This window comes from Mytilus trossulus, unplaced genomic scaffold (assembly GCF_036588685.1).
Source record: "Mytilus trossulus isolate FHL-02 unplaced genomic scaffold, PNRI_Mtr1.1.1.hap1 h1tg000792l__unscaffolded, whole genome shotgun sequence".
Lineage (NCBI taxonomy): Eukaryota > Metazoa > Mollusca > Bivalvia > Mytilida > Mytilidae > Mytilus > Mytilus trossulus.
In genome coordinates this window covers 1-7,500 of record NW_026963495.1, presented here as the reverse complement: position 1 = coordinate 7,500, position 7,500 = coordinate 1, and positions in this window count along the sequence as shown.

Genomic DNA, 7,500 nt, shown 5'->3' with positions numbered 1-7,500 from the left:
ACAGGCTATCGCGGGTCTCTCGATCATCCAGGCCGGCAAAGTATACCCTCGGTAAAAAATTTTTACGAGGGTGAAATTTTCATCGTGGTGTCGCACGTTAGACGCGGACAGGCTACCGCGGGTCTCTCGATCATCCAGGCCGGCAAAGTATACCCTCGGTAAAAAAATTTTACGAGGGTGAAATTTTCATCGTGGGTGTCGCACGTTAGACGCGGACAGGCTATCGCGGGTCTCTCGATCATCCAGGCCGGCAAACTATACCCTCGGTAAAATTTTTTTACGAGGGTGAAATTTTCATCGTGGTGTCGCACGTTAGACGCGGACAGGCTATCGCGGGTCTCTCGATCATCCAGGCCGGCAAAGTATACCCTCGGTAAAATTTTTTTACGAGGGTGAAATTTTCATCGTGGTGTCGCACGTTAGACGCGGACAGGCTACCGCGGGTCTCTCGACCATCGAGGCCTTCAAACTATACCTCGGTAAAATTTTTTTACAAGGGTGAAATGTTCATCGGTAAGCCGCACGTTAGATGCGGACAGGCTACCGCGGGTCTCTCGACCATCGAGGCCGTCTAACTATACCCTCGGTAAAAAAAATTTACAAGGCTGAAATGTTCATCGGGAAGCCGCACGTTAGACGAGGCAGGCTACCGCGGGTCTCTCGACCATCGAGGCCTTCAAACTATACCCTCGGTAAAAAATTTTTACAAGGGTGAAATGTTCATCGGGAAGCCGCACGTTAGATGCGGACAGGCTACCGCGGGTCTCTCGACCATCGAGGCCGTCTAACTATACCCTCGGTAAAAAAAATTTACAAGGCTGAAATGTTCATCGGGAAGCCGCACGTTAGACGAGGCAGGCTACCGCGGGTCTCTCGACCATCGAGGCCGTCTAACTGTACCCTCGGTAAAAAAAATGTACAAGGCTGAAATGTTCATCGGGAAGCCGCACGTTAGACGCGGACAGGCTACCGCGGGTCTCTCGACCATCGAGGCCGTTCTAACTGTACCCTCGGTAAAAAAAATTTACAAGGCTGAAATGTTCATCGGGAAGCCGCACGTTAGACGAGGCAGGCTACCGCGGGTCTCTCGACCATCGAGGCCGTCTAACTGTACCCTCGGTAAAAAAATGTACAAGGCTGAAATGTTCATCGGGAAGCCGCACGTTAGACGCGGACAGGCTACCGCGGGTCTCTCGACCATCGAGGCCGTCTAACTATCCCCTCGGTAAAAAAAATTTACAAGGCTGAAATTTCCATCGGGAAGCCGTACGTTAGACGCAGGCAAGCTACCGCGGGTCTCTCGACCATCGAGGCCGTCTAACTGTACCCTCGGTAAAAAAAAATGACAAGGCTGAAATATTCATCGGGAAGCCGCACGTTAGACGAGGCAGGCTACCGCGGGTCTCTCGACCATCGAGGCCGTCTAAATATACCCTCGGTAAAAAAAAATTTACAAGGCTGAAATGTTCATCGGGAAGCCGCACGTTAGACGCAGGCAAGCTACTGCGGGTCTCTCGACCATCGAGGCCGTCTAACTGTACCCTCGGTAGAATTTTTTTTACCAGGCTGAAATGTTCATCGGGAAGCCGCACGTTAGACGAGGACAGGCTACCGCGGATCTCTCGACCATCGAGGCCGTCTAACTGTACCCTCGGTAAAAAAAAATTTACAAGGCTGACATGTTCATCGGGAAGCCGCACGTTAGACGAGGCAGGCTACCGCGGGTCTCTCGACCATCGAGGCCGTCTGACTTTACCCTCGGTAAAATTTTTTACAAGGGTGAAATGTTCATCGGGAAGCCGCACGTTAGACGCGGACAGGCTACCGCGGATCTCTCGACCATCGAGGCCGTCTAACTGTACCCTCGGTAAAAAAAAATGTACAAGGCTGAAATGTTCATCGGGAAGCCGCACGTTAGACGAGGCAGGCTACCGCGGGTCTCTCGACCATCGAGGCCGTCTAACTATCCCCTCGGTAAAAAAAAATTTACAAGGCTGAAATTTCCATCGGGAAGCCGTACGTTAGACGCAGGCAAGCTACCGCGGGTCTCTCGACCATCGAGGCCGTCTAACTGTACCCTCGGTAAAAAAAATTGACAAGGCTGAGATATTCATCGGGAAGCCGCACGTTAGACGCGGACAGGCTACCGCGGATCTCTCGACCATCGAGGCCGTCTAACTGTACCCTCGGTAAAAAAAAATTTACAAGGCTGACATGTTCATCGGGAAGCCGCACGTTAGACGAGGCAGGCTACCGCGGGTCTCTCGACCATCGATCGAAGCCGTCTAACTGTACCCTCGGTAAAAAAAATGTACAAGGCTGAAATGTTCATCGGGAAGCCGCACGTTAGACGAGGCAGGCTACCGCGGGTCTCTCGACCATCGATCGAAGCCGTCTAACTGTACCCTCGGTAAAAAAAAATGTACAAGGCTGAAATGTTCATCGGGAAGCCGCACGTTAGACGAGGCAGGCTACCGCGGGTCTCTCGACCATCGAAGCCGTCTGACTGTACCCTCGGTAAAAAAAATTCACAAGGCTGAAATGTTCATCGGGAAGCCGCACGTTAGACGAGGCAGGCTACCGCGGGTCTCTCGACCATCGAAGCCGTCTAACTGTACCCTCGGTAAAAAAAATTCACAAGGCTGAAATGTTCATCGGGAAGCCGCACGTTAGACGCAGGGGCTACCGCGGGTCTCTCGACCATCGAAGCCGTCTAACTGTACCCTCGGTAAAAAATTTTTACAAGGCTGAAATGTTCATCGGGAAGCCGCACGTTAGATGCGGACAGGCTACCGCGGGTCTCTCGACCATCGAGGCCTTCAAACTATACCCTCGGTAAAAAATTTTTACAAGGGTGAAATGTTCATCGGGAAGGCGCACGTTAGACGCAGGCAGGCTACCGCGGGTCTCTCGACCATCGAGGCCGTCTAACTATACCCTCGGTAAAAAAAATTTACAAGGCTGAAATGTTCATCGGGAAGCCGCACGTTAGACGCAGGCAGGCTACCGCGGGTCTCTCGACCATCGAAGCCGTCTAACTGTACCCTCGGTAAAAAAATTTTACAAGGCTGAAATTTTCATCGGGAAGCCGCACGTTAGACGCAGGCAGGCTACCGCGGGTCTCTCGACCATCGAAGCCGTCTAACTGTACCCTCGGTAAAAAAAATTCACAAGGCTGAAATGTTCATCGGGAAGCCGCACGTTAGACGAGGCAGGCTACGCGCGGGTCTCTCGACCATCGAGGCCTTCAAACTATACCCTCGGTAAAAAAAAATTTACGAGGGTGAAATTTTCATCGGGAAGCCGTACGTTAGACGCAGGCAAGCTACTGCGGGTCTCTCGACCATCGAGGCCGTCTGACTATACCCTCGGTAAAAAAAAATTTACAAGGCTGAAATGTTCATCGGTAAGCCGCACGTTAGACGCAGGCAGGCTACCGCGGGTCTCTCGACCATCGAGGCCGTCAAACTATACCCTCGGTAAAAAAAATTTTACAAGGGTGAAATTTTCATCGGTAAGCCGCACGTTAGACGCAGGCAGGCTACCGCGGGTCTCTCGACCATCGAAGCCTTCAAACTATACCCTCGGTAAAACTTTTTTACGAGGGTGAAATCTTCATCGGGAAGGCGCACGTTAGACGCAGGCAAGCTACTGCGGGTCTCTCGACCATCGAGGCCGTCTAACTACACCCTCGGTAAAAAATTTTTACAAGGCTGAAATGTTCATCGGGAAGCCGTACGTTAGACGCAGGCAGGCTTCTGCGGGTCTCTCGACCATCGAGGCCGTCTGACTATACCCTCGGTAAAAAAAATTTACAAGGCTGAAATGTTCATCGGGAAGCCGCACGTTAGACGAGGCAGGCTACCGCGGGTCTCTCGACATCGAAGCCGTCTAACTGTACCCTCGGTAAAAAAAAAATTTTACAAGGCTGAAATGTTCATCGGGAAGCCGCACGTTAGATGCGGACAGGCTACCGCGGGTCTCTCGACCATCGAGGCCGTCAAAACTATACCCTCGGGTAAAAAAAATTTACAAGGGTGAAATGTTCATCGGTAAGCCGCACGTTAGACGCGGACAGGCTACCGCGGGTCTCTCGACCATCGAGGCCGTCAAACTATACCCTCGGTAAAAAAAATTTACAAGGGTGAAATGTTCATCGGTAAGCCGCACGTTAGACGCGGACAGGCTACCGCGGGTCTCTCGACCATCGAGGCCGTCTAACTATACCCACGGTAAAAAAATTTTACAAGGGTGAAATTTTCATCGGGAAGCCGCACGTTAGACGCAGGCAGGCTACCGCGGGTCTCTCGACCATCGAGGCCGTCAAACTATACCCTCGGTAAAAATTTTTTTACAAGGGTGAAATTTTCATCGGGAAGCCGCACGTTAGACGCAGGCAAGCTACTGCGGGTCTCTCGACCATCGAGGCCGTCTAACTACACCCTCGGTAAAAAAAAATTTACAAGGCTGAAATGTTCATCGGTAAGCCGCACGTTAGACGCAGGCAGGCTACCGCGGGTCTCTCGACCATCGAGGCCGTCAAACTATACCCTCGGTAAAAAAAAATTTTACAAGGGTGAAATTTTCATCGGTAAGCCGCACGTTAGACGCAGGCAGGCTACCGCGGGTCTCTCGACCATCGAAGCCTTCAAACTATACCCTCGGTAAAACTTTTTTACGAGGGTGAAATTTTCATCGGGAAGCCGCACGTTAGAATAGTACAGCAGGTCTCTCGATGAAACGATCACATTTCATGTAACGTAACGTAACAAAGGCAGGCATCGTACACCCTAACCCTAAGCCGCCCTCTTGACGATGCACGTCCCTAACCCTAACCCTAACCCTAACCCTAACCCTAACCCTAACCCTAACCCTAACCCTAACCCTAACCCTAACTAAAACCCTAACCCTAACCCTAACCCTAACCCTAACCCTAACCCTAACCCTAACCCTAACCCTAACCCTAACCCTAACCCTAACCCTAACCCTAACCCTAACCCTAACCCCTAACCCTAACCCTAACTCCCTAACCCTAACCCTAACCCTAACCTAACCCTAACCCTAACCCTAACCCTAACCCTAACCCTAACCTAACCCTACCCTAACCAGTCCGTGTCAGGACCCGAGCTGTCCTTAGTCCTCGATACGTTAGCCTGGTTTCGTTCGCGAATGTCAGCAGTCCATATGGACATAAGCATGGTATTCCTCGATACGTTAGCCTGGTTTCGCGAGTGTCAGGACCATATGGACATAAGCATGTATTCCTCGATACGTTAACCTGGTTTTCGCGAATGTCAGGACCATATGGACATAAGCATGGTATTCCTCGATACGTTAACCTGGTTTCGCGAATGTCAGGACCATATGGACATAAGCATGGTATTCCTCGATACGTTAACCTGGTTTCGCGAATGTCAGGACGTAAGTCGGGGACTTGTTAATTTTTGTTTTCCATGCCTTAACCGACCGCGGGTTGGGGGACGACCACGTACACTGACACCCGCGGTAGCCCGCTAGCCAGGCCGTTCACGTCCCTTTACCAAGCGGTAAGCCCGCTATCGGGTCGACCACGTACACTGACACCCGCGGTAGCCCGCTAGCCAGGCCGTCCACGTCCCTTTACCCGCGGTAGCCCGCTATCGGGTCGACCACGTACACCGATACCCGCGGTAGCCCGCTAGCACGGCCGTCCACGTCCCTTTACCAGCGGTAGCCCAGTATCGGGTCGACCACGTACACTGACACCCGCGGTAGCCCGCTAGCCAGGCCGTCCACGTCCCTTTACCAGCGGTAGCCCGCTATCGGGTCGACCACGTACACCGACACCCGCGGTAGCCCGCTAGCCAGGCCGTCCACGTCCTTTACCCGCGGTAGCCCGCTATCGGGTCGACCACGTACACCGATACCCGCGGTAGCCCGCTAGCACGGCCGTCCACGTCCCTTTACCCGCGGTAGCTCGCTATCGGGTCGACCACGTACACTGACACCCGCGGTAGCCCGCTAGCCAGGCCGTCCACGTCCCTTTACCAGCGGTAGCCCCGCTATCGGGTCGACCACGTACACCGACACCCGCGGTAGCCCGCTAGCCAGGCCGTCCACGTCCCTTTACCCGCGGTAGCCCGCTATCGGGTCGACCACGTACACCGATACCCGCGGTAGCCCGCTAGCACGGCCGTCCACGTCCCTTTACCAGCGGTAGCCCAGTATCGGGTCGACCACGTACACTGACACCCGCGGTAGCCCGCTAGCCAGGCCGTCCACGTCCCTTTACCAGCGGTAGCCCGCTATCGGGTCGACCACGTACACCGACACCCGCGGTAGCCCGCTAGCCAGGCCGTCCACGTCCCTTTACCCGCGGTAGCCCGCTATCGGGTCGACCACGTACACCGATACCCGCGGTAGCCCGCTAGCACGGCCGTCCACGTCCCTTTACCCGCGGTAGCTCGCTATCGGGTCGACCACGTACACTGACACCCGCGGTAGCCCGCTAGCCAGGCCGTCCACGTCCCTTTACCAGCGGTAGCCCGCTATCGGGTCGACCACGTACACCGACACCCGCGGTAGCCCGCTAGCCAGGCCGTCCACGTCCCTTTACCCCGCGGTAGCCCGCTATCGGGTCGACCACGTACACCGATACCCGCGGTAGCCCGCTAGCACGGCCGTCCACGTCCCTTTACCAGCGGTAGCCCAGTATCGGGTCGACCACGTACACTGACACCCGCGGTAGCCCGCTAGCCAGGCCGTCCACGTCCCTTTACCAGCGGTAGCCCGCTATCGGGTCGACCACGTACACCGACACCCGCGGTAGCCCGCTAGCCAGGCCGTCCACGTCCCTTTACCCGCGGTAGCCCGCTATCGGGTCGACCACGTACACCGATACCCGCGGTAGCCCGCTAGCACGGCCGTCCACGTCCCTTTACCCGCGGTAGCTCGCTATCGGGTCGACCACGTACCTTCTCAGCCGCGGGTAAGCCCGATGAAAAAAAAAAAAAAAAAAAAAAAAAAAAAATTTCCCATCCCATCGCATGCGGTAGCCCCGCTATCAACGTCGACCACGTACCTTCTCAGCCGCGGGTAAGCCCGATGAAAAAAATTTTTTTTTTTTTTTTTTTTTCCCCCATCGCATGCGGTAGCCCCGCTATCAACGTCGACCACGTACCTTCTCAGCCGCGGGTAAGCCCGATGAAAAAATTTTTTTTTTTTTTTTTTTTTTCCCCATCGCATGCGGTAGCCCCGCTATCAACGTCGACCACGTACCTTCTCAGCCGCGGGTAAGCCCGATGAAAAAATTTTTTTTTTTTTTTTTTTTTTCCCCATCGCATGCGGTAGCCCCGCTATCAACGTCGACCACGTACCTTCTCAGCCGCGGGTAAGCCCGATGAAAAAATTTTTTTTTTTTTTTTTTTTTTCCCCATCGCATGCGGTAGCCCCGCTATCAACGTCGACCACGTACCTTCTCAGCCGCGGGTAAGCCCGATGAAAAAATTTTTTTTTTTTTTT